At 32.6% G+C, this 27051-nt stretch overlaps 1 long non-coding RNA gene across 1 annotated transcript in view; it reads left to right on the top strand.

Moving 5' to 3' along the window:
• LOC135135450 (uncharacterized) overlaps positions 1-19979 on the top strand; it is a 28571-nt gene extending 8592 nt beyond the window's left edge. The window contains exons 3-4 of the long non-coding RNA XR_010281555.1: positions 18631-18844; positions 19811-19979. This is a non-coding gene — a long non-coding RNA (uncharacterized LOC135135450). The remainder of the gene's footprint in view (positions 1-18630; positions 18845-19810) is intronic.
• The last annotated feature ends 7072 nt before the right edge of the window (positions 19980-27051 follow it).

Genomic DNA, 27051 nt, shown 5'->3' with positions numbered 1-27051 from the left:
ACTAGAAAGCCGAAAGTCTTGAATTTAAAAAGTTGGTGCGTAGAGAAGATGACACCCTGTTTGTTGAAAGTATTATTGTTGTAAGCGCAACATCACACTCAGTCACAACTGTTGTATCTATAACAGGATCAACACCCTGCCTGGTTGGATATTTCAGGAGTAACCCGGTGATATGTTGCGGCGTCGTGGCGCTCCACGTGTGCCGACATGTGCGCCTGACATACGCTAGCATGTGCTTAGTTGTTTGTCAATGCAGCCCCCGAAATAACCCGCAGCTGTCACACCTGGCTGGACATTTTTTGCAGTTAACTCTTTCGTGATTAGCTGGAAACTTAATTAATTCTTCAGCTGTAGAAAGACCGGACGAATCCCGTTTTATTCGTCACTAAAAATGTAGTAAAAAGAAATCCAGGTCTTCCACGCATTACTGAAAGTGTTGTTACCATAACCGACTTTTTGATGGTTGAGGTTCTATCCTTTTAACTATACCTAGGAAGTTACTGGGTCCAGAAATTTCTAAATGAATATAACTTTTTTATACGGCTATTTATAGTGTTTTCTTAAAATTAATATGACAAAATCATTTTTTATAACATTTTGTTTTATGTTGTACAGCGTTGTAAAACTGTCATGCATAACTGCACAGCGCTTGAAGAAAGTAAATAAAGTTACATTCTCAAGAATTCGTCTGTTTTAAACACAAACCTACCAAAACGCGCCAATAAACAAGACTCGATAAAAATAACATTGTTGAAATTTTACACAGTAATGTTTGGTTTTATTTTATGTTTTTGGTACACAAACAATTTCCGATATGACGATTTTAGGCGTAGGTACTTCAAGATTACCTTGAAGAATAAAAAAGCTTTTGGCAATTGTCTCGCTTAAGTGACTCTTAGTTATCATTAGAATCGTTCTAGTTTAACTAAAAAAAGTTTAACATATTAACAAATCTTAAAAGTTACCTCAGAAACTTTTTTATTTTTACCAAAAACTTTATGAGGTTACTTTAAAAAATTATTAAATACTTATGTCTGTGTCAAAAGTATATATTCTGAGTAACCCTGACCATGAACTTCCTTCACTGTTCAAAGACAGAAATTTAAAGCATTCATGAATATTGTTACAAGTACTTACGTCTTGTCATTCTCGTATGCATTGTAGACTGGCAGCAGACGGCGATAGTCCAATATAAGTTGCAGTGAAAAATTTAAAATTATCAAGGCTCTAGGCGTTTTCTTATGTTATGAAATAAATTCTAGGACGAGAATATATTTGTTTATTGATGATAACCTGATTATTGATAAATATTTAAATATAAATTTACCACATTATATGAGGCAATATGAGATATTAAGAGCGACCAAACCTGTCTCTATATATCTTGATAATACGTGCTGAAGTTTTTTTATTAAAAAACTGTTACATTATATACGCGAGTAACATCAAAACCAAGAGCAAGGGCAATGCCATGAAGTGGATTACTTGTACATACCATATATTCTGAAAACTTTTGCAGTATTTTATGTTGCAGATGAGTAGGAAGACAGTATTGTTCCACTTTCTCTTACTCCTAAAATTCATACAGCAGCTTTAACGATTACTCTTTCGAAAATTTCGAGCAGCCAGATAACCAGATGGAAAATGGAAAGCTGCATCTTCGTATTGTATAAGTAGTGAAACGCAAAGAAAACACAATATTTTCATGTTTACATGACTTGAAGTACCGTGTGTTCATTAATTGTTTAGATTAAAGAATGCCGTGCGATTTTGAACGGATGTCTTCTCGGTTTCGGATACTTTTCAGATTATGCAATTAAACAAACACATGTGTAATGTTGGTTGCATACGAACATAAATCAATTTACAAACGCAGGTTAGCTCTTGCTTGTTGAAAACTGGAAAAAGTCGTGAAAGAAAATAAGTTCTGGAGATTTGTGAATAAGTTTACTTAAAAGACGAAAACAAAGTTGAAAATGGTATCCATTCTCCTGTATACATAAATTCACACGTCTCTTCATGATATCAAATACATTTTGTAGTGTAGCAGAAGTAATGCGAGCACACTCTTCGGTAATTCTATCTTTCAGTTGTTCTATGGTGTGAATGGGAGTATGAAAAACAGTGTTTTTTAGATGACCGAACAAGAAGTAATCCAGAGGGGTTAAATCTGGTGACCTTGGGGGCTACTCAGGAACTGAATGTAAACTTATCACTCAACATCAAAGAATTCACGTAAAAAATTCAAATTGTCTACTGTTGTATGTGCGTGGCACCGTCATATTGAAAAAATCCGTCTTGGAGTTCATCATCCTTTCACAATTTTATAGCATGTACCACCGGGAAGTCCAACTTCTTGGGACAGATGCCGCAATGAAGTTGATGGATTATTTTCCATGCATTCTTGAACATCTTCTATGACTTCATTGGTACACAATGTTGGTAGTCCAGCACCTTTCTTGTGATGGTCACTTCCTGTTTCACGAAATACTCGCACAGTGTTTATAATAATCAGCAACGATAAAATTAAAGTCTGGAAATTTTTGTTGGAATTCTTGTAAAACAACACCACTGTTATAATGTCATTCGCCTTCAATGACAACAGCAACAAAACTTTATTAAGCAAAGCTCACTTAGAGCGCGCAATGTCATTTGCAAGTCTTTTAACATATTACCAAAGAACCTATACTATAGAATTTTACTTCCCGAGCGTAAGCTAAGGAAGTAAGTAAGTAATGGTTAGTTGTTGCATCTGCAGCAAGTCCTTCAAAATCGAGTGTGTTGACGTAAGTAACACTCAGGCCAGAAAAATACATAAAAAAACTGGGCTCTCATGGACTTGCAAGTGTTGCTCTCAAGTCGGTAATGACATAAATGAGTTAAAGGAAGTTATTGTGGCTTTACAAAATGAAATTAAACTCCTCAAATCTGCTATTTCCACCACATCGCAGTCTCCAACTAATTCTTTGTTAGATACAGAAAAAATTATTCAAGAAATCTCCGAACGGGAAAAAAGAAAATGCAACATAATTATTTATGGGAACAATGAGGAAAATAAAACATCTAAAAATGAGCAATTAGCTGTTGATACTGTTTTTGTTAAAGATGTATTGTCGAGTTTATCAGTTACTGATAATGACAACATAAAACCTATTAGGCTTGGTAAATTTGATGCTACTAAGACTGATCGACGTCGTCCCATAAAAATAACATTGCCATCTGAAAATTCGATATTATCTGTACTACGCATGTCCAAAGAACTAAAAAAGTCGACTCGATTTAATAACATTTCTATTACAAGAGATAGAACTCCTATGCAATTAGAGCTATATCGTAACACAAAAATTGAGCTGAATCAACGTATCGCTAACGGTGAATCAAATCTAAGAATTAGATATGACAGAGGAATTCCTGTTATTATATCATCAAAACTCCCTGTTAGCCCCACGGTAAACTAAAATCGCCTAACAGATTACCAGTCTGCTTAAACATATATTATCAAAATACACGAGGCTTACGTTCTAAATTGAACATATTTTATGAAAATATATCTGAATGTTCTTTTGATATCGTAGTAGCAACGGAAACATGGTTAAATAATACTTTTTTTAATTCTGAAATATGTCTTTCATTTTATAGTGTTGTTAGATCTGATCGAAAATTTTCAACTATCGGATGTACTAAGGGAGGTGGTGTTCTTGTTTGTTTAATAAAATCACTTACAATGTTATTGATACTACAATAATTACAGACATATTGCCCTCTATTGATTTGGTTGTTTGCAGTTGCCTCTTCAATTCGTTTCAGTTTAATTTAGCAGCCATTTATGTGCCTCCTGATACTTCTTCTGCCAATTTGGAGTTACTTTTTGAAGCACTAGAGTCCGTATTACTGAATAAACCAACATTATTTGTTGGATATTTCAATTTAACGCACTACAGTAGTTATAATTTAATATATAATTCTCCTCGTAGTAAAGAACACTTGTTTTCTACATTTTGTAATTTGCTTAATTTTAGATTACATTACTCTGTATTAAATGCTAATAATAGAATGCTGGACTTAATTCTATCAAATTTTGACTGTAACATTTCAGTATCTCAAGAGGAATTTCCATTTGCCCCAGAGGATGCTCATCAGCCTTCTTTCGCAATTACGACTGAGTTTCTTCTACCTTCTAAAACTAATAAGTTCCCAACTGCTGACAATACTAGGTACAATTTCAGAAAAGCCAATTACACAAATTTATATAGTGATCTGCTGATGGCTGAGTGGTCGTTTTTAATGGACTTCAGTGATGAAAATTCTTGTTTGGATTCTTTCTATGATAAATTTTATAGCATAATGCACTCTTCAGTTCCGCAGTATCGATCCACTAAATCGCATTTTCCTTCCTGGTTTAATAAAACGATAATTTCAAAATTATATCTAAAAAAATACTACCATAAAAAATGGAAAATTACTTGCTATGATTCTTATTATATCGAATTTAAGAGGCTTCGAAGTGAATGTATGTAAAATATTAATAAATGTCGCACACCATAGTCATTTAAATAAAACTGAAAATTCTCTATATGATTGTCCAAAAAATCTATGGAAATATGTTCAATCTAAGAAAGGTACTACTCGTATTCCTAGTAAACTGTGTCATAATGCCAGGGAAAGTGATAATCCTCAGCACTGTGTTGATATATTTGCAGAACAATTTTCAAGTTCATTTAGACCAAAACTAAATGCTACTGTAACAGATGCTTACACTAATAATCTTTCTTTTATTATCCAAAATGTTTCCAAAGATGAAGTTATATCTGTAATGTCAACCTTATCTAATAAATTGACAGCCGGAGATGATCTCGTTCCTAGTTTCTTAATTCATGATAGCCGATTTGTCCTTGCTAAACCTATTGCTATTATCATTAACCTAGCCATTAAGTCAGCAACATTTCCAGATAAATGTAAGATACAGAGAATTGTTCCTATCTTTAAAAAAGGTGATTGCCACTTAATAAAGAACTATAGACCTATTTCAATCCTTTCCAACTTCGCCAAAATATTCGAAATTCTCATTTATCGAAATATTATCTATTATAATATTAAAAGTCATCTCTCTATTCACCAACATGGATTTCTACCAGGTCGGTCAACAATTACCAATTTAGCAGTAATTACACAGTTTATCTCGCAAGAATTAGACAGAAATAATAACCAAGTCGATGTTATTTATACTAATTTTTCTAGCGCTTTTGACTCAATAGATCATTATACTTTATTAAATAAGCCAAGCTGTTTTGGATTTGCGGCCAGTTCTCTCAAGTTATTGCAATCGTATTTAAATAATCGTCCTAACTATGTTTCGTATAACGGTTTCAAGCCCAAGAATTTTATTTCCACTTCCGGAGTCCTCCAAGGGTCTAATTTGGGTCCCTTGCTTTTTGTTGTATTTATCAATGATCTATTAGAGCTTCTTAATTGTAAAGTACTGGCATATGCAGACGATATAAAGTTATACTCTTCAATTAATAATATCAATGATGTTAAAATCTTTCAAACTAACTTTGATAAATTAGTAAATTACTGCAGTAGTGTTAAACTGGTATTAAATACTGAGAAATGCTTCTATATGACATTCACAAAGAAAGTAAATCCTGTGCATTCTACGTATACTATAAATGGTCAACATCTAAAAATTATATAACATTTGATTCGCAACTTTCTTTTTGGCAACATGTTAACAATATTTCCTTAGCGTCGTTCAAGATGCTAGGATTTATATATCGAACTGCTAAAGATTTCACTGACCCGATCTTAATGAAAATATTATATTTTGCCTTTATTCGAAGCAAACTTGAGTATGGTACCATTATCTGGTATCCTTATTATGCGTCACATAGCCTGGCACTTGAAAAAATTCAACGCCGTTTTCTCAAATACTTGTGTTTCAAAATTGATGGTAACTATCCTCAGCGTGGTGTAGACTATAACTCTCTATTATCAAGACACCAAATACTTAACTTAAGTAACCGAAGGGATATCTATAGTGCAAGATTTCTGTGGAAGCATGGCGAGATCGGACTGCGTCCAATTGCTGTCTAGCGTTGATTTCTACGTGCCAAGAAATCGCTTCTCGACACGCAAGTACCTTCTTACCACCACGACCAAGAACCAACTTGTTACGTAAAGCGCCACTATCGCACATGTACATAAATGCTGGAAAACTATATGAAGATATTTTTTGTTGATGTAAAATGTAATGGGAAAGCATTTATTATTATTTTCATATCACTACATATTTTTTGTATATATATATATATATATATTTTATTATAGTATTATTGTATGTACTACTTTTTTTTTTCTTTTTAGTATTGTCCTATAAAAGGATTGTATATCTGTTGGGCAATAAAAGTTATTTATTATTATTAAGTATTGTAATCGAGTCCATCGACGAACTGGGTATTTTCACATTTTCTCGATGTGTTATGTGATATGACCCCCCGAATACAAAAACATAAGTCTCCCGTTTCCGTCTATCTGTCTGTCTGTCGTCGTGAATTTTTGTTAGACAGATAATCTCCGAAACTACCGCACCCATTGGTGGCAAATTTTATATGTGTATTATGAATTATGTAGATGGTAAAACGCTGCCCAAACTTTGTCTAATCATCCCCACGAACAATGTGATGACGTCGCCTCCAAACTGTACACAGTAAATGGGTTTTAAATTGTATAAAGTAACAGTCACACACGTTTAGTTTATGAATCCATATTTTTTACCCGAGACATCCAGATTTAAAAAAATAATCAAAATTGCATAACAGCTTATTGTAACTTAATGTTGAAACTACAAAACTGAATGCTCTGAAAGCTTATAGACGTTTTAAAGTTTTCGGAATCAGGGTAAATTTTTGACCAAAGTGTATTTGTTTATCCTCCCACAAAATTGGTGACATGATCTCAGAATTTTGTCGAATAAATGACACTGTACTTGTGATTCATCATTCCGTTTATATTTTTTGGAAAAAAATTAACGAACGAGTCAATTTATATTACTGCTTAAGTCAGATTTGCTTTTGAACTCTTGCACCGTTCTGAAGTTATCGTACGCATAATAATTTGTTTATCAAAGTATATATATCTGATTATGCCCCTCCAAAAAACTGATAACGTCATCTCAAAATTTTACCGAATAAATCCCATCGAAAATGTGCAAAATATGATGAGTCTACACTTGCAATTTATCAATGCGTTGATACTTTTTAAAATTGCTTCTACAGGGTGTCTCAAAAAATTTATTAAAAACTGATTTTGATAGCGTATAGTAGGGACTGTTATCCACCAAACTTATTCGATTGTAACATTAGTATGTTTAGATATGAATAATAATAAAGTTTTCAGGTAGCCGATTGTTATAATATATACTATGTATAAACGATAATTGTACATACACAATTTCGAAAGCGTTTCATTATAACTTGATATACTAACTTAATGACTTGTTTTATGCCTTCATACAATGCGAGTAATTGCGTTTTGTTAACACATTTTATAAATACGTGGAAATACTGAAGGTTAAAAAGTATGTCTGCAGTACACGTCTTTCTAGAAAAAATTACTAGTTTTGTTACTATTTTTAGACGTAGAAAACGTAGATTTTCATATTTGATAAAATATATATGTTTAGGTATAGTGTATGTATATGTGATTTTTCTACGCCAATGTACGAATTTGAAATGTAATGAAGTTTCGTCGTTTGGATTTTGAAGAAATTAGGGGAGCGTGGGACCAGCTGAGGTACCGACGGTTTAATGTATAATAAAATACAAATTTCTGAAGTAAACAAAAATAATGGCGTACTTAGTAATCTCTAATGTTTAGTCTTTGCTCCTACTGAAATGAATCTGTAAATTAAAATAAACTTTCCGAGAAAAACATAAACAAACATGAAAAGTCATTTGGTGTTCATTAGGTTGTGGTTTCAGTTCTAAATGTGACTATTGTCTGACAATTTTTTCTTGTTAACTTTATTTTAACTTTGAATGCCTTGAATTCAGTAATTATTATTATTATTAGTACAATCTTTCCCAACGGGGTAATCCCAATTATAGGGAAAGAGAGACAAAAAAAACAAGGCGATTAAAGAAGAAATGAACAAATAATTATATAATAAAAGTAATTAATTTTAGATAAAAGAATGTATTCAAAAAAAAGATCAAAACCCAGGAAATAATACCTCATAGTCCATATATTGTAACAATTTTATCAATTATAATTGAAAAATTATAGTATCAGTGAATTCGCAGTTCCGAAATATCATATTACATACTTTGCAAATAGAATAAAGCGGTGATTTTTTTTAAGGATATTGCTATTACATGGCAGACAATAGAACAAATCATGTTGACGTGAATTGTATCTAGGAACTAGGAAGTTTAACTTAGCCAACAAACACATACTGTCAATTTTATTGTTGATTAGATTCGTTAGAAATCGTACCCCAGCAATAATTCTTCTAGTGTGTAGGGAATTAATCTTAAACCGATTGAGTAAATGAGAATGATTATAACCTCTAAAAGGATACGTTCTATCTTAATAATATTCAATAATAAAAAGATAACAGTATTCACCAGTATTCGCTATGTTCTTGTTAGGTTTTCGAATATTGTTTCAACTCTGTTAATGAAAAAAAAAATGGTCGAAAGTTGTTTCGGCAGAACTTCTCTCGCCCCTGAAGTACAATGAAACACATCCAGCATTTTCATAAAATTATAAAATTTGATTTTGTGTTTTTTTTAAGAGAAGCTGAAATGGACACATGTAAATATGTAATGTTGAAGTAAATGTAAAGAAGCGTACTACGCGTATGTTCCAAATTAGTTTTAACTTTACAAAATTTTGTAAAGTAAAAACTAACGTCATCAACATTTTTGCAAGGATACGTATATCAACTTGGATTGGTGCAGTGTAAAATGTACTAATTTGAGGTGACGTCATCACATTGTTAGTGGGAATGATTAGACAAAGTTTGGTTAGTGTTTTACCATTTACATGATATTCGTAATACAGATACAAAATTTGATGAAAGTCGGTCCGGCAGTTTCAGAGCTCATCTGTCTGACAAAAATTGAGACCGACGGCGCCGGCGGACAGGCAGACAGACTGAAACACTCAGAGACACACATACTGAGAAACGGAAATGGGAGACCCATTTTTTCGTACTCTTGGGGTCATGACCCATCGAGAAAATATGAAAGCAACCAGTCGCCCAATGGACTCGATTACAACACTTCCTTAGCATGCGCTCATGAAGCAAAAAAGCAACTTGCCCGATTGGGGTTATTTTTAATTTTTACGAATTAGGTTGTAAGATTAAAAATTAGTCCGCAGAGTTTAGGTAGTATGTTCTATGAAACGTACAGGTCAGCACGGCATTAAAAACCCCAAAATCCCAACTCGTTTTGCCTGCAAAATTGACTGGGAATTTTCGTTTAGTATTTTCGGTGTGTTTTTATTTCTGCGATCTATCTACGTGTCAAATTTAGTCAGCAACCATGACCAAAATTAGGTGTCTAAAACAATTGTCAAATTCCTCACTTCAAAACCTTATTCCTTTTGAAATATGTGCGTTTATAAATAGGTATGTGTTGACTTTAAGATTGAACAACGATACAAATTTTTATAATTGTTCTGTTAATTCAGAGTAAAATAAGAATACAATATAATTCAATAAATATTGAAAATCTACTGTAAATAATGAACTATATATACTTACAACAAATATAGTTCTAGAGGTACCAAACTCTGCTATATTCCTATAATTGACAAAAATTAAATAAGTTGTTTCAGACAACATCAAGTGTAAATAAAACTATGTACTTCTTCTGAGCTAATCCGTTGGTTTGATTCTTTAATTATATATTTTGAAACAGCTCGAAACATTTCTAAATAAGAGAACTATTTTTGGTGTATTTTTATGTTAAAAACGCATTTCAATTATATTTTTAATTAAACACTATTTATAATAACTTCTTGTGATGACGCCACGAGTAGTTAGTCACCTAACTATAATTGGTTGACTGGAGTTATGTATAATCTGTATTAATAAGCTACATCAAAAGGCTCAAAAAAATGCGTTTACTATAATTTCAGTTCTTATTTTCTAACAGAATGTATGTCGAAGACTGTTTTTTGGAAATTTCATCATATATAATTTTTTTTAAATTTGTACCTTGAATTGCGTTACAATATCACCCATTAAAATTAAGCTAAAACTACATTTTTAACCCCGTACTGAAAAAGAGGGGTGCTATAACTTTGACCCTTTGTCTCTCTACATGTCTGTAGCATCAAAGTTCCCAAACGGATGAACTGATTTCGATGCGGTATTTTTTAGTTGAAAGCTGGTTTAACCGGACGTTCAATTAATTCATATTTTTTAGAGTTGCTTATACAGGATGAGTAAAAAAATATGAATGTTATTATTTTTATTATTATTACATTGCACCTATTCAAGTCGGTATACGTATCCTTGCGGAAATGTTGACATCCTAGCGTTTATGTTAAAAAAAAATAATAAAAACCGCAAAACTAAATTTTATAATTTTTTTAAGAAACTATATTTGTTTCACTATAGTTCAGGGGGAGGAAAGTTCTGTCTAAATACCCTTAAATCAGGAAGCTTTTGAATTGTCGTAGTAAAAAGTAAATATTATAACAACAGTCGTCTTAAAGACTGGCGAAAATCTATAGAAACAAGAATATAAGCCTGTTTGCAACTTTAAATTGAGAAGATTAGTAATTTTTCCAAAATTACGCTTAAAATTCAATTAAAGAATCGCCCCCAAACACAGCGCTTTCCATTATGCGTGAATTTAGATATCTTCACAAAAGGACATTAATAATAATAACTTACGCAATGATTTATGGCAATTCTGAACAAAAACATTGAGAAGTTTTTTAACAGCTCATGACGTATGTTTATTGGGTTGTAGTAAACTCAAAACATAAAGATAGAAACCCTAATTTTAGGTAATAACGAACTAACATTAATAGTCAAATATTCAACTAACTTAACAGTGTTTTAAATATCATCAGCCGAACTAAATTACTTACACTGTCAATTGTCAATGATATGTTTTTCTAAAACGTTCACAGACATGAGAGATCCTCAAAAGTCAAACAGTTTTTCTTGTTATTCCTTATGTCCGTGCATCTTAGATTAAAACAGTGTACTAAAAATAACATAAACAATTAGAAATTTTTTTAATATTCTAAAGTATTTCAAGAAGCTTACGTAACAACTCGACAAATAATAAAGTAGCAATTTGGTTAAAAAACATTTACGAAAAAAAAGTTTTAAAACCATTTGTTTCAGATCTGGTCATTTGAATGTATTAAGGTATATCCTTTTTTTATTTTAAAATAATGTATAGTTTGACTTCGCACATAAAAAGGCTAAGAGAAATGAAAGACAAGTGATGACAAAACACACTGCATAATTGTACTTTCATGTTTTACACAATTATTAGTTAATATTATTGTTTGTTAATACCGTTTATTATGACATGTATTCTATTACATGAATGATCATCAGGTAACTTGTCGCATTATTGCTGATTAATGTTAAATTAAAAATTACTTAGCTGTGTCAATTTGCAATAAGCAAATTCATCACTTATGGGAGTCATGGGTATTGTTCACAAAACAGAAAGATGTTTCAGTTTTAGATTTTTTTGTTTTAAGTGTACATTTTATAATCACATCTCAGATTCCATAGGAATATTACAACGTACATAAACATCTGTCCGTTTCATTCATACTGGTGCTAAAAGATCAAAAAAGTATTTGCAAATTTTTCCATACTGATAATAAGTCTGTTCCAAGAATGTGTTCACCTGTAAATCATTTTAAATATGGCGATGAGTGTATAAAGGAATGCGTTTTTATTTAGTTCTCGATTAATTTAAGTCCGAACAAATTGTAGTTGGAGTATGGCGAACAACTGGTTCTTCTTGATAAAACATTTTGCTTGCCAGATGAAACAGATGAAAAAATTTATCATTCAAGCATTGAAAACAATAACGTATGTTGAGGTTAAGTATTTGTTATTAATTAGCTACAGGTGTAGCGAAAAATTACATTCGTTATTTGTGTTCCTGCGAACATAATAAAACGATTCCATGACATTCTTATTCAGGTTGATTCTCCGAATATAAAAGTCGACTGTGGAGACTTTACTAGCAATAATAATACATAATACTGGAAAAAACTTTATGGAAGTCTGCGTCGAATATTATTCCAATTCGAAAATTTTCATTTTATTTACAGAGTAGGACTTATTTTTCATGAAGTGCAAAAAAATCGTTAAAAAATGATACTATTTGTAAAAACAAAGGTATGACTAAAGAATAAGAATGAAATGTATGCACTTTGACGGTTACAAATTTATTAATAATTTTCGCACTGTCATACTACTTACCTTTTAAATATATACTTCCATTCTACGAAGTTTTTAATATTTTAAATGTTTTCGAAATTTAATTAAACAGTTTTTTCACGTACTACGCACCCCTCATTTGTTTTTGGAAACTGACTTAACTAATTTCATTTAAGTACATAAATTATGCACACCTTTCACCCTTTTATTATTACTGTTTTAAAAATATTGCTTGGCACCATTTATTAATCTTGATGGTTCAATGTTTAGATATGAACACATTTATTATATTTGATGGTTCTTGGAGGACTAATTGGCAAACAGAGCTCCAGCGCCTCGGGCCCAGACAATTGCGTATTTTGCGTGCCATTAAATCCGGACCTGTTAATATGTTTCAAGAGAGAGATATTTTTTGTCCGAGTCGTTCCACCGGATGCCCTATAGTTGTATCCGTTAGAAAGTTGTACACGTACATTTTATGGTAGATTTCATTATTTCATTGACCAGGTTTGCCATGAATGAAAATTTTGTTTTATTTATGAATCTGGTTAAAAAGTTAAATGTATACAAGTTCTATTGATTATTATTATTACTATTTATTAAATTATGTTTTCACAATTTTAAGCTGACAATAAATTTGTTATTTTTAAAAGAATAACTAAACGTGATTAGTTATAGGCGAGTGTACATAAAATTTCCAAAAATAAATATCATTATTGTTAAAACGGCATTTTCCCTCTTATACCAGGACAGTTTCCCACGGTAAACAAGCTGATTCTTAAATTCATCAGATTTTTTTAATCGGTAATAGATTTTTTTTCTAAATACCATTTTTTCAGAAACGTTCTTCTTATGGAATTAAAATTAAAAATATTAGAACAAAAAATTTTGTGTCTATGTAGACTGTATGTTCGTAGTTAGGTTTCACATCGTGTGATAAGAAATAGGTATACTGATTATTATTGCATTAGTATTGTCTTGGATAATAAATTGATATGTTTAACGTGACAACTAAATGTCATTATCTATCACGAAAATATACAGTTTTTAATATATGCGAGTTAAGTTGTAGAAAACCTACAAGGCAAGATATTCTATGTTTTCAATAGTTTCAGTTCTATAAAAAAAAACTCGTTGTTTCAATGACTGCTAGCATCGTCAAGTAATGGCGCTAGAGAATGTTACTACTGGCAATTTTTAAGCAAATGTGAGTGTTAAAAAGTTGATAAATATTCTTTTTTTAGAACACAAAAGAGAGGCTGTAGAAAACTTTTGGTTTTAATAATCTTCAATTTTACCTGAAATTCATGAAAAACTGAAATATGGTAAATGTGTAGTTGCTTCAGAAGTTTACGAGAAAATTAATTTCAAAATTAATAAAATGCAATTCTTAACACTAGAACCGCCGCACCGGTCAATTTGACCGTTTTCCGATTTTAAAGTTTTTTTTTTAACGGAAATAATTTTTCTATGATCTTGCAATCTTCTGAGTTTTCCTAAATTATCTTTGGCAATGCTGTCACAAAATTTTGAACATTTTGAAATATTCTGAGCGCTCTTTTGGAAATATTTTCCTGAAACCGCCGGCCCGGTCAGATTGACCGGAAAGTTAATATTATATTTTGATTAAATGTATATGTCATTTAGTTTATTTTCTGGGAGCAGTTGAATGAATTATACAGTTTGACTTGCACCAAATGTAAATAAATTTATATTTTCAACATTTCTAAAATAAAAAAAAAGCATATATCTGCATCAAACAATCAGAGCTTTTCCTCTTTGTTAGTTTTTGTTCGTACGTATTTCAAGGTTTTTATTCTTACACTCGGCTAAGAACCTGTTTCTACTTGTGCCACACATGCGCAGAACTGATTTTGCGCATGCGTACAAAATTTTTGCAAATTACAGCCTGTAAATTTGTGAACATAAAAATTGCTCTGTTGTACTTCGAAAGGGCATGCTTTCTGTTTAGTTTTAGTATTCTATACTTACCTATATACAAATTGAATTGTATGTGGTCCAGGAAAGGCCTCATAGCTTCACAGGCATTAGCATATTTAGACTAACCGGAATATCTTCCACCAAAAAATTCGGTGTATGATTCTAAATTATCTAATATTGATAGGGAAAATGAAATACTTTCTCACCTTGTTCGGAGTAAAGAACAATGTGGTGGAGAATCTGACCGTGACACAGTTTGTGATACACGATGGTGGTGAATATTACTTGGTCGAGTGCAACAGAACACTCTCAGAATAGCCCATAACAAAAAGGATCTACAATATTCCAATAATTGTGAGGGTGGATCAAAGATATGTCATCAATCTCGTAAGAGACGTACATATCTAGAAAATAAATGTGAAAATAAAACTTATGTGTGAGAACTAAAAAAAAGAACCCATGTGGTTTATAAGAATTTAAAATAACCTTCTACAAAAATTGTAACAACATTTAAGACAACTACGTTAAGGTAACAATTATTTATGTATTTTGCGTTTATTTTTATGTAAATAGATATGCTAATTCATAAAAACAATCGAAAAAACCGAGTTTTAATCACCGGTCAATTTGACCGGGGCGGCGGTTCCAGGTATGTGGAATTTTCGGCGGTTCTAGTGTTAAACCCCATTTTTGGCTAAATTAAGACAAATGGTCATGCCATTTTGACATATTACCAATGCCCTTGTAATAACAACTTATTTGAAAAATAATAAATTCTATTTTGATAAACTTCAAAGGAATTGTTCAAAGTGGAGACCCCGATTTTCTAAGTAAGCCTCTGCCCTACGTACCAGAGATGATATTCCTCGTCTAACCATTGCAGGATTGTTACGAATTGTTTCTACTGCTTCAGTCACTCATGCTAACAGTTCTTCTCTGGTGTTAATAGGGTTTGCATAAATTAATTGTTTCATATGCCCCCATAAAAAATAGTCGCACGGATTTAAATAAGGCGACCGTGCAGACCAAGCAAGGTCCACCACGACCTTTCCATCTATCGGGAAAATATCTGTTTAACCACCGACACACGACGTTTGCGTAATGTGGAGGTGCTCCATCTTGTAAAAACCAAATATTGAGACGCACCGCCAACGGTAGCAAAACATTTAAAACGTTCCTCAAGAAATTTAAATAGTCTTGGCTGTTAAGACGTTTAGGCATAACATGCGGTCTTACCAATTCCCCGTCCACAAGTCCTGCTTAAGTGAAAATTGTTCCTGTGGTCTGTGGTCATGAACAGCAGAGTTAAAAACTTCCCCACGTGTGAATCCTGCATCGTCAGTGCATAAGACATGAGCTGGAAAATCAGGTGCTTGAGTTATTTCATCTAACAACCATTTGCAAAATGCTATTCTATTTGGTGGATCTATTGGGTGTAGAGTTTGTACCCGTTTTAAATGGTATGGATACAATTCCTGTCTGTGCAGTAGGTATACGCCACACTGTAGACTGTGACGCCCAAATGTTATGGTCAATCTTCTTGTACTGATTTGAGGATCGTTCTCAATTGCCTCCAAAATTTCTGGCCCCAGATCTAAAATACGATCCGTTCTTCGCCGTCCCCGATCTTGAGTGCAGGGCGCAAAACAACCATGTTCCCGAAGACGCTGCGTGATATTTGATATTTGCAAAAAAACTTCTGTGCACCCGGTAGAATACGATCGGGAAAACGTTCTTCGTATAAACGCCTTACAGCGGTTGCATTCCCGGCAGCTTTGCCGTAATAGCAGTACCTTGTCGGTCATTTCTGCAGCGGTGAACATTTTAAACCGAAATTAGGTGTAAGTCAAGAATTACTGAACTTTCAGTTTTGTGACAAACCGGAATAATGTCGATTGTTGAATTTTACTTCCCCCGCGTAAGCGAAGGAAGTATTTTAATAGAGTCCGTTGACCGACTCTCCACTTTTACGTTTTCTCGACCTTTCACGACCCCTATAGTACGAAGAGATAGGTCGCCCGTTTCCGCCTGTGCCCGTCTGTCTACCGTCCCGGATTTTTTTTTTTTTTTTTGTTACGACGACGAGAAAATATACATGTTACGAACAAAAGTTTAATTTGTAGGTACTTTTTAGAATAAACTCATTCAATACCCTACAAATTTCAGTAAAATGCCACATAGAAATATGTTTTCATTTGATGAGATCTGTTACCGGTTAAAATATTCTGATGAATAGGGTTTCTTGAGCAGGTGAAGGATAATAATTGATAACATGATAACAAAGTAAACAGAAAGAATAAATAACTCCCACCAGTGTGAATCTTAATAGCTATATACCTACATACAGGGGGTGATCCAGCTTAAATGACCCACTTACATCTTTCTAATAGGCACCCCAACATATAATATTATCCGCTTTCTTTCTTGATTGAAAATTTAATTTCCAAAATGCCATGAATCCAAGTTTGCTTTTCTTTTTTGAAATCAATGGTTATTATTGTCCAATAAAACACACGATGTTCTGAGGAACATTATTAATGTGACAACCTCTTTGCGTTCACAAGCTTCGATTCTATTCATAAAAAAACGTGTCACGCGTTTTAACATTACGGGACCTTTGGCCTTTGGACTGACGTTGCATTTAACCAATTCGTTTTTGCAACTCAACCATATTTTCGAACGGCGTTGCGGATACACTTTCTTTTACGAATTCCCATAGAAATTAATCGATTTTGTTAGATCGAGACTACACAGTTTGTGTACTTCTAAGTTTCCTTACAGGCCAATTTGCTCTCAAACACTTAAACTCGTTTAAAAAATTTGAGTAAGATGTCTTCTTTCTGGCTACTGCTGTGCGTATAAGTTTGCAGTTAATCTAGCGTTTTTACCAGACACTTCATAACTTAATATCATTTAAGACGGAACACCTCAGCATTTTTGAAACATGAACGATATCATTCTGTAAAATCTTAGTGTAAGTAAAACTAGATAACAAAAAAATGCTGTAAGTTTTTTTGTACAGAACTTCCCTCGTCCCTGAAGTGCAGTCAAACAAATCCACTTTCTCATATAAATTATAAAATTGTATGTATTTTATTTTACGGATAACCTTTTAATAAACTACAAACTATAAACTACATTTAGATAATACATAATAACAATGTTTATATACAGGATTATTCACGAGAAGCTTCAAGCCTAAAAAATTCAAGAAGCAACCAAAAATACAATTTCAAAACCATTTTAGATATTTCATATCATTTTTTTTTAAAGTTACACAAAGTTATCTATATATTAAAACTGATATTTCGTCAGAATTTTATGAGTTCTGAAGTACAGATATTTCGACATGTTTTTGACGATTCTGATCGACACGACGTAGATGCGGTATGCAGAATCGACTTAATTTGCCAAAAGAAGACGCTTGGGTTAATTTTTCACATTCTGGCGTTTGTAGATTCAAGAAATTAGTTAAAAAACTTCAGAAACGTTACTTTTCAAGCGTTTTCTTGTGGTTTCAAGCCTATCAGACACCCAACGGGCCCGAAGCTACCACGGAAACCATCAAATTTTAGCTAGAAAACATATTTTGGTCGAATTTTATGAGTTCTGAAGTATACTTCGATATGTTCTGAGTGTTCCAACGACGAAAAGGCTGATGTAATTTTACATTTTACATTATCCGTACAGGGGGATTCCCTGAGAAGCTCTTATTTAATTTATTTGTTTTTAATTTTAAGCTAATCATTGACGTCTATTTCCAAATTATCAAAACCAAAACAACTTACTATGTTTAACTTAAAATAAAAATGATGCTTTTTTAAGACTGATATGAAATTGTACTGGTGATTGTGTTTTGAATTTTTTAGGCGTGGAGCTTCTCGTAAATAACCCTGTATAAAAGTATTTTACTGAATAACGAGATATAACCATTATGGTTACAAGTACGTCAGTGTTGCCGAATTTAATTTTATGAAAATATGATTTTCTTATAATCCATACCGAAAAGAATTTTTTTACTAGTTTTTTCGTACATCAGGGTGTTAGCGACATTTTGGAGAGTCAGTATACAGGGTTATTCAGCTAAGATTACCCACCTGAGCCTTTTAGAGTGATAACCCATAATACCGATTACAGTTTTGTTTCTGGATTTCAATAAATATTTTAAAATTAATTTGGATTCTAGTTTGTGATTCCGGTAGAAATGTCAGCGTGAAACGATTTCAGTAGCCAAAAATCCCGATGCATTCTTTCAGTAATTAGAAGATTTGCTATTTGGTCTGTGGAGAGATTTTTTATTACAACGTTACGACGAGGTTGCTCATTAAGTATCATATCGATAGAAGATGCCTGAGCAAATAATTTAATGATAGTGATTGGATAGGATGAGGTTCAACTCATCTTTGGCTTCCTCCAAGTCCGGATGTCACACCAGTGGACTACTTCTGATGGAGAACTGCTAAAGAAAAGGTTTGTCAAACAGCTTTTAACGATATCCTTGAACTTCAGATTCGTACGGATCTGACATTTGCTGTGATCAGAAAAAAACACAGGGAGTTCCGAATTTTCGAATCACATGACATGTGCCTGAGTTTTATTAAATGCACAGGACTCTTACAGGATCCGACACTGTGTGAGTTGCATACAGAAAACTGAAAGGTCTGCGTTTGTGGTTGTACGTAATAGCCCCTACATCCTCCCCCCACCCCCACCCCCCCATTCGTGAAAAAATACTCATACTTTTAATTTTCCATCCATAACTACACCAATGTTTTTACTGCTACCCTTACAGCGGCGTGAAAATTAAATGTACGTAATCTCAGTGCATTAGCCAAATTGAATTTTCGTAGTGAAGCCCTTAAAGAAAATTAAATGATGGTCTTGTAAAACCTGGCTTCCATTAGTGTGATTACATTTAGAACGACATTCACATGACTCATTCTTCCATATCTAAATGCAAAATGACAGCGACGCTGAAGTCGGAGACGATTCGACGATGTCGTTTGAATTAGTATTTTAATTTATTAACCAGTGGCAAAAATTAATTCATTAAAGTTTTTAATATTTCCAGTCCGGTCATTTTTACATTTTTTCTACACCTCTTCACGGATAGATTTTATAGTGTTTAACACTGGATAATATTTAAAATACGGCAAACATCGTGTACCGATGATCGAATATCACATAAATTGAACTTTCATATGTATGGTGGTTCTTCATACCTCGACTGCTCCCCTAAAGCAAACACACGAGCACAATTTTAATCTTCATAGTTCATTAACAGCATGTCTACGTCACATAAATCCAACATTTATTCAGTTTAAAGCCTCGACCTTTTGGATATAGGGGAGGATAAAATCTATTTGGCTTGTTCAAATATTGAGCAGTTGCTGTTTAGATTGACGTAAATGTTAGTCTGACAATCTCTCATTTCAGTTTTGCCTGTGCTCAGCCGAGAAGGGTGAAACTTCAAGACCAGCTTGATTTCTCAGAGGACGTAGCTCAACGGTAACGAAGTTAGTGATGGACATGTGTGCACGATTACCACATCAATAATTCATAAATCCATTACGAAATTGACAAACCGTACATATTATATCTACTAAATGCGTACAAAATATGACTCAAAAGCATTTGAATGAATGTCTAAGTATTGTTCCTGTTTTGAAAACGTAAAGCTTCTTTGTGTTATTATCTTTCTAATTATTTTTCTTATGACTGTTTAGAACAAGAAGAAACAAATAACCATTTATTAATGTTAATACACAAATTGATTACATAAGTGATGTACAAAAATTGGTCTAAAGAGTTTAGACAATACTTCCCTCGCTGTCGGAAACGTTACGGCATGTCTGTTATGTTTTTTTTTTCTCATTACATTTTTGTAGCGGACCATTTTAAAAAATTTTGCAAGGACACGTAAAGTAACCTCATTTGACATACACCTGTTAAAACTTTTATGACTTAAGCGGCTTAAGCCAAACCACCCTTATAAGTCAAACTGGCTATTGTATTACTTAACTTAGTTGACAGCTACATTATGCCAACAATGGACAGTAATAATCTTGCGGTTCGGGTCCGCAAAGCTTACAATAGCCAGTTTGACTTATAAGAGTGCTTTGGCTTAAGCCGCTTAAGTCATAAAAGTTTTAACAGGTGTATGTCAAATGAGGTTACAGTATATCAGTTTGGATAGATGTCGTGTAATACTAAAAAAATAGGGCTAGGCGGTTGAAATTTATGCGCTGCGTATGGACCACGGCAGACCAGTGGCTCGCAACCGATGTTAACGCATCGCTAAGAAAATTATGAGAAAACTAACGTTAACTGAACGTCAGTTGATGATTTTAAAATCCATATCCACGACATAATAATAATAATAATATTTTTAATAATTTTCAAATGTCGGTCTTGCTGAAAATAAAACTATTTCTGTAAATTATTAAAAATGATGCACAATTCGAAAGCCAGAAGCGAGTAAGGGAAGGATGCACCGGCCGCACTTCAGGCGGGTAGATAGGATGAATAAATTTCGACCGCCCAGCTTTATTTATAAACAACGACGTCGTAAACACTTTGCAATTTGACGTTTCCGATTTTCACAGATAATTTTGGGAATACAATACAGTTATTTTTAGTATTACAGTGCACCAATCCAAGGTGGTATACGTCTTGTTCGTAAATGTTGATTAGGTCATCACAAAATTGTGTGAAGAAAAGACTCAACTCGAAAATGCTGAATATTTTTCATTATACTTTTGGTGCAAAGGAAGTTCTGTCGAAACAACGTTCGATCAATTTTTTGACAATGGTTGATATAAATAAAACTCAGTAGATGCTCGAATATCAAATCATAATATTTCTAGTTTTTCTAGATGATGCTAATACTGCAGTAGGTAACAGTTGATGCTCAAGTAGCATCTCGATAAAACAAAAAAGGAAAACAGTGACAGGTTCAACCATCAAGGCAAAAATCGAGTCACCAAAATATAAGTTGGTATGGGGTAGACACCTCGAGATGGGAATCTCTAAGGCCAGTGTTAGAAAAAACGCATTGCACAATTTATGCATAAATAAAAGTTAATTACCTGAAAAGTTTTCGATATTCCCGCTCCTAATGTGTTTTTCAAACTGAATGCACCTTTTGGCGACGTTCCACGGTCATGAAAGTCGCCATGTTTAGTCAAAATTCACTCTTACAACTTACAACGATCCTACTCGTTTTCTAAGCTGCTTTACAGACAGCTCAGTCATTTGCCACGCCGATGCTCATTTTTAGATTAAATGCTCACAAAACGCGTAGATGTTCAATTTATGTCCGGGGAGGTACAATGTTTCCAAGTAGGTACTCAGTACATAGAGTAGATGCTCAGGTATATAAGAGTAATAATGAAGTAGGTACTTCGTACTTCGAATATGAGTATCTACTAAACAAAATTCTGCTAGTCGAAACGTTGTTTTCAAAAGGCAAAAACGGTAAGATAACGTTAATGGTTTTTCTTGAAATTTTAATCATATCCGATAATATGAACAAAATGACTCAACTCCTTCGAGGTGTTCCGATTTTTATGGAAATCAGTATATTAGAAATGTGGACGAATGCCGACCAACGCTGGACATACTTTATAAATTTTGAACGCTATATTTTATTATAAAGGACGTAGACTATACTTTGTAAATTCTGAATCCTGTTGTCCTTTTAATGCAGTCTTTAGCGAAGTGTGAAGGAATGTCATAATATAAATTCTGAATGCCTCACTGTATAAGTAACGAAAAGCCGTAATTTTAATTTTATTCCAGAAAGTTTTTTATATAATTCTGAAGGCCGTACTTCTAATTTAGAATTGCTTAATCAGGTCGACTCGAGAAATTAATGAATGAAGAAATTTATTTTCTTTATTTTAGAATACAGTGCTGTTATTATCAGTATGAGGTTATTACATACTTGTATTATAGAAAAATTCACTTGAAATATACGCGTAACATACCTTTTTACTTTAACTTACAAAGGTTATAAAAAAACGGTTTAAAGTTGTTTAAACAGCAATTTCCTCGCTCCTGAAGTACGGTCGAACAAATGCACCGTCTTTGAAAAATCATAACATTTAATTTTGTGAATTTTATTATTTTACAATAACCCCACTAGTTAAAATAAAGATACCTTTGCATGGAGTGTTAAAGTAGAGATAAACAAGTATGTTTTAAGTGAGTTTTTCCATATCAAAATTTTATGATGACGGCATCAACATTTTAGCAAAGTACATTTGGGTAGACGCAGAGTTTTTTTTAACACTTCCAAAGGGCAAGTGCACTCCACACCAAATATGATAAACAAGTATGTTTTCGTAACAATGCGTTCAAATGATAGACAGTGGCGGAGTATGGTTGATTAAAGTACAATATGTTAATGAATTCTAAAAAACAAGCCTGCAGAGATAAAAAATATATATAGAGTCATTAAATAAAAGTTGGATGTCATAAACAGACACAAAAAAAATTATAGGTTGTCACAACATATTTATAGAATATCATGATATCATTTAGCTTCTTATACTGTTACTGGTATTACTTATCTATATTTGTTTTTATGCATAGGCGTTATCACAAATAACAGTTCGTAATTTTTTTTTTTATTTTTCAAAGAAGCGGGATTTGTTGAATTGTACTTAACGGGCTAGGGAAGTTCTGTCTAAATAACCTTCGACCATTTTTTTTACTTATCAAAAATAACTTACATATGCGTATATGACTTATTTTATTTCTGCTATTTAATAAAACAATTAATTATTTCAAAAAATTAATTTTATTTATCCGAGATTAATAAACTGAAGGATTAATAACACAATAAATTTCACAAATAAAGGTTATAAGGGCTTTGTTCGTTATGGAAAATTTTTAGTTCATAATATTAATATCATTTTCCAATAATGGAAAAAAAGATTCAAACATTAGTATTCAGACAATTTATGAGTTTCTGACTCGGTATGGTATACGTAACAACATTTTAAGTTTTTAGTATGCATTCATAACATACGTTCAATAAATTATAAAAACGTAAAATGTTAAAATTAATATAAACAATAAAGTGCATGAATCTAAGAAACGGACGTTGCGTGGTGACGGCGTCGTTCGAGTGTAACACACATGCCAATAAGCGTTTAATTATAATTAAGAACATTATAAAACACGGGAAGAGTTGCAGGAAGAAACCAATCTGCTCAATAGAATGTCATCCGGCCTATGATTAGCCGACGGACCAGATGTTTTATAAGTTCTAGTATAGAAGTGAAAATGGAGCACTTAATTTTTTATAGTACAGAATTAGCATCCTTTTCTTTTTAATTACATGTCCTTTTGTAGACTATTTATTATTACGATAGGGTGATAAAAACCGCTTTACTTTCTTATTTGCCTTTTTTGTTTATACATGGTACCGAAAACATATTGAAATTACATTTCCAAACAAGGCAAAAAAAATTCCATGACTGCAAAAATGGTTATTAACTTCAAATTATAATTTTAAATTTTTTTTAGAAGTTTTGACAAAAAACTAAGTAGATTTGTTGTTCCAAAGCACTCAATTTTTGTTTTTTATGTAATTTCCAGTCCATACCTAAAATAGACAATATACGGGGTGTATCACCTAAAACTCCGCGACCTAATATCTTGAGAACGGACAGAGATGTTCAAATTCTGCAAACTCCATTGTTGTTAGCTTGAAGGGGGAAGCTTAATTTAGTATATTGCAAATATGACGCAAATATAGCGTCAACGTCGCGGCACAGACCTATTTTTTTAACGTACATTTTTATTTTTTTGCATTCGCAAAAGCAGTTTCCGGCAGCGTACAACTGTAACTTTATTTTTAATAAAACATTATTTTTCCACGCGTACACCTATCGTTTACTAATTGACATTTCGTAAAGCAAACAATTTAGAAGATCTGCATTTGCTCCCTGGTGACAAGCTGTGACGAATGGCACGACAATCTAATTAACAAGAAAGCGCCGTTTCATTAGGAGGTTTTATTAAACGGGGTCGACCGTAAGTCTCCGGATAGAGTGATAGATCGGGATGCACCCTCGCATATAGGGGAGCTGCAAACTCTAATGAATATTTGTAGTTACAAGGAACGATGAACGCCAGTGTTCCTTACGGGTGCATGCTTTTTATTTGATTTGGCTATGTCAGGAATTTCATTTCGTTGCAGATGAATCACGAAGGGCCGTATGCTCAATACGTTGCTATTACATTTCGTGCTTTCGGAATGTTCTTGAAATTAGTTTAACAAATACTGTTAAATGCATTCTTGAAAATGTTTATAGCAAAAAAATTACGAAAAACATGGGACTTTGAATTAAGCTGTGGGTTATTTTTCAGTGGCATGTTGTAATTTATGATTATTTATTCAAGAAATGTCGGAATGGCGTTTTAGGACACTTGATGTGATCTGTTACTCTGCTGTTCTTTAGCTCTTACTTTTAATGGTTATTACTATATTTGAAGGGTAGGTAATTTGACTTTGTTTATACGTGTTCCAGTGGTCAACTGGAATGAATAGATATATACCAATTCACGTTTAGTTGGTAGCACTAGAACTTATTTCGGGGATTTTGCGTAGTAGGTACTGCAATTCACTACCAGCCTCAAATCACAAGAAGTCGATATAAGAAACTTACACAATTCATTATAATCTTTATAATATTTATATTTCCAAATCTACCTATTTCATACATTTTTTCACAAACATTGCCGATTCTATCAGGGTAATTTTTATTACTTTTTTTTTTATTTAATTATTTTAGAAACATGTCTTTCGCATTGACCTGCACAACAATAAAGTATACAAAGTGATGAAAAAATGGCTTAAAAAATCAGAATTACGAAGTTAATTCTTCAAATTTAAAGTTTAAAAGTATATTCCATTTACTTCAGGGATTTTTTAACCACTTTTTTTAGTTCTTCAGAGCCTTCTTAACAACCACGATTTACAATACTAATCGGATATTTAAAGAGAGTGCAGTCAACCGGCTATGAAATGTTGACTCGTATGCGAGAGTGCGATAAACAAATCGGGCCGGTAGCGAAAACGGTATTGCTTACAATTTATACCGCGTGATCAGAAATGACTGAGTTTGTTGACAGTACTTTTCAAACAAAATATTAACTTTTCTTGCGTTTATGGTGGCATAATTGTGTGATAGATATGTCAGTCGTAACATGCGATAAGTTTAGGTTATGTTTTGGGTACATTTTGCAAATTAAAAATGTCAACAATTTGTAATATTGACAGCTCACAACCGGAAATTATAAAAAACATTATGATATCAATTTTAACTAAAAATCCATGATTGCCAATAGACTCAGTCATTTCTGATCAAGCGGTATTTAAATGGTATCGGGTATTTAATTGAAAAAGTCATCAAGTTGGCATCCATTTTTGTAAACATTGTAAAGTATGTGTATTGTGTACAATAAACCTAAAATTGAATCGATGACACCTAACAAGGTGGAAATATCAACAATATGGATTAACAGAACACATGCGTTACTCCGTTTCCTTTTGTCAAAAAAGTAACGCTATTGAACACCTGTCATAACTCATAAATAAATTAAGTCTTGGATCTCGGGTGTTCTATGTGATTTGTCAAGTAGTAAAAACATTCGGCATATCTTCAAATGTTTAAAGTCTGAATCTGATCTTGTGTTTCTTACTTTTAATTGACCAACGTATTTCTGAAATTTGGTGTTCACCATGACAATATTGAAAATAATATACTGAAAATATATTACTTTCAATCAGTTGTTTAAATTCTTCTATACTTTATAAATCAGTTTTGTTAACAACATTTTCATTATTCACAAAAGAACGTCCAAATATAAATTTGTATATCATATCAACTTCAGGCTGAATAGTTTTTTTCACGCTGACAATATTTTCATTTATTTCTTTCATTTCAGATAGTAAAGTCAAATTGTCTCTGACACCAACAATAATCATATTGTGGCATACATCAGTATGCCTCAACTTTTAGACAGTCTGCATACTATGCTTTTATTCCATAATTCTTCAAAAATTAATTTATGAGGGTCACGTATTGCTTCTACATGATCAAGTTCTACAATAATATACAGAGTGTCCCAGTTAAAACTCCGCGGCCTTATATCTTAAGAACGGATAGAGATAAAATTCTGCAACCGCTATAGTTTTTAGCTTGAAGGGGAAAGTTTAAATCTGTACAATAAATATGTCGCATATAGTATAGCACCGATGTCGCGACGCAAACATATTTTGTTTAAAGTGCAACGCATTTTTTTTATCGAATTTTGATAGACCGTTATATTTCCGAGATTATAATGATATACAAGCACTTAGACATGTCTTTCATTTTAGATTGATAGAAATAATAAATTTTATAAACATAAAAAATTAAGTTAGATCAGAAGTAATGAGGAAAGCGGACCGAAGAATATACTGATTATTAAGTCAACGTTTCGAGACTGTACTTTTTCTTCTTTAGGGCTAGTAATCACTTTAAAATATTATATTTAACATTGCTATTTAATAAGTTAATACATGAATAAAATTTTCGTTAAAATGGTTGAATGACAAAATGAAAATAAAAAAAAATAATAAAAGACAAATTTTATTATGAGGAAAATAATTCCTCTAGATT

Source organism: Zophobas morio, unplaced genomic scaffold, assembly GCF_036711695.1.
Source record: "Zophobas morio isolate AGI-343-1 ecotype UQ-CSIRO unplaced genomic scaffold, CSIRO_AGI_Zmor_V1 ptg000024l, whole genome shotgun sequence".
In the NCBI taxonomy this organism is placed as follows: Eukaryota; Metazoa; Arthropoda; class Insecta; order Coleoptera; family Tenebrionidae; genus Zophobas; species Zophobas morio.
Note: the sequence above shows the minus strand (reverse complement) of the source record. Positions and strands in the feature narration are given on the sequence as shown.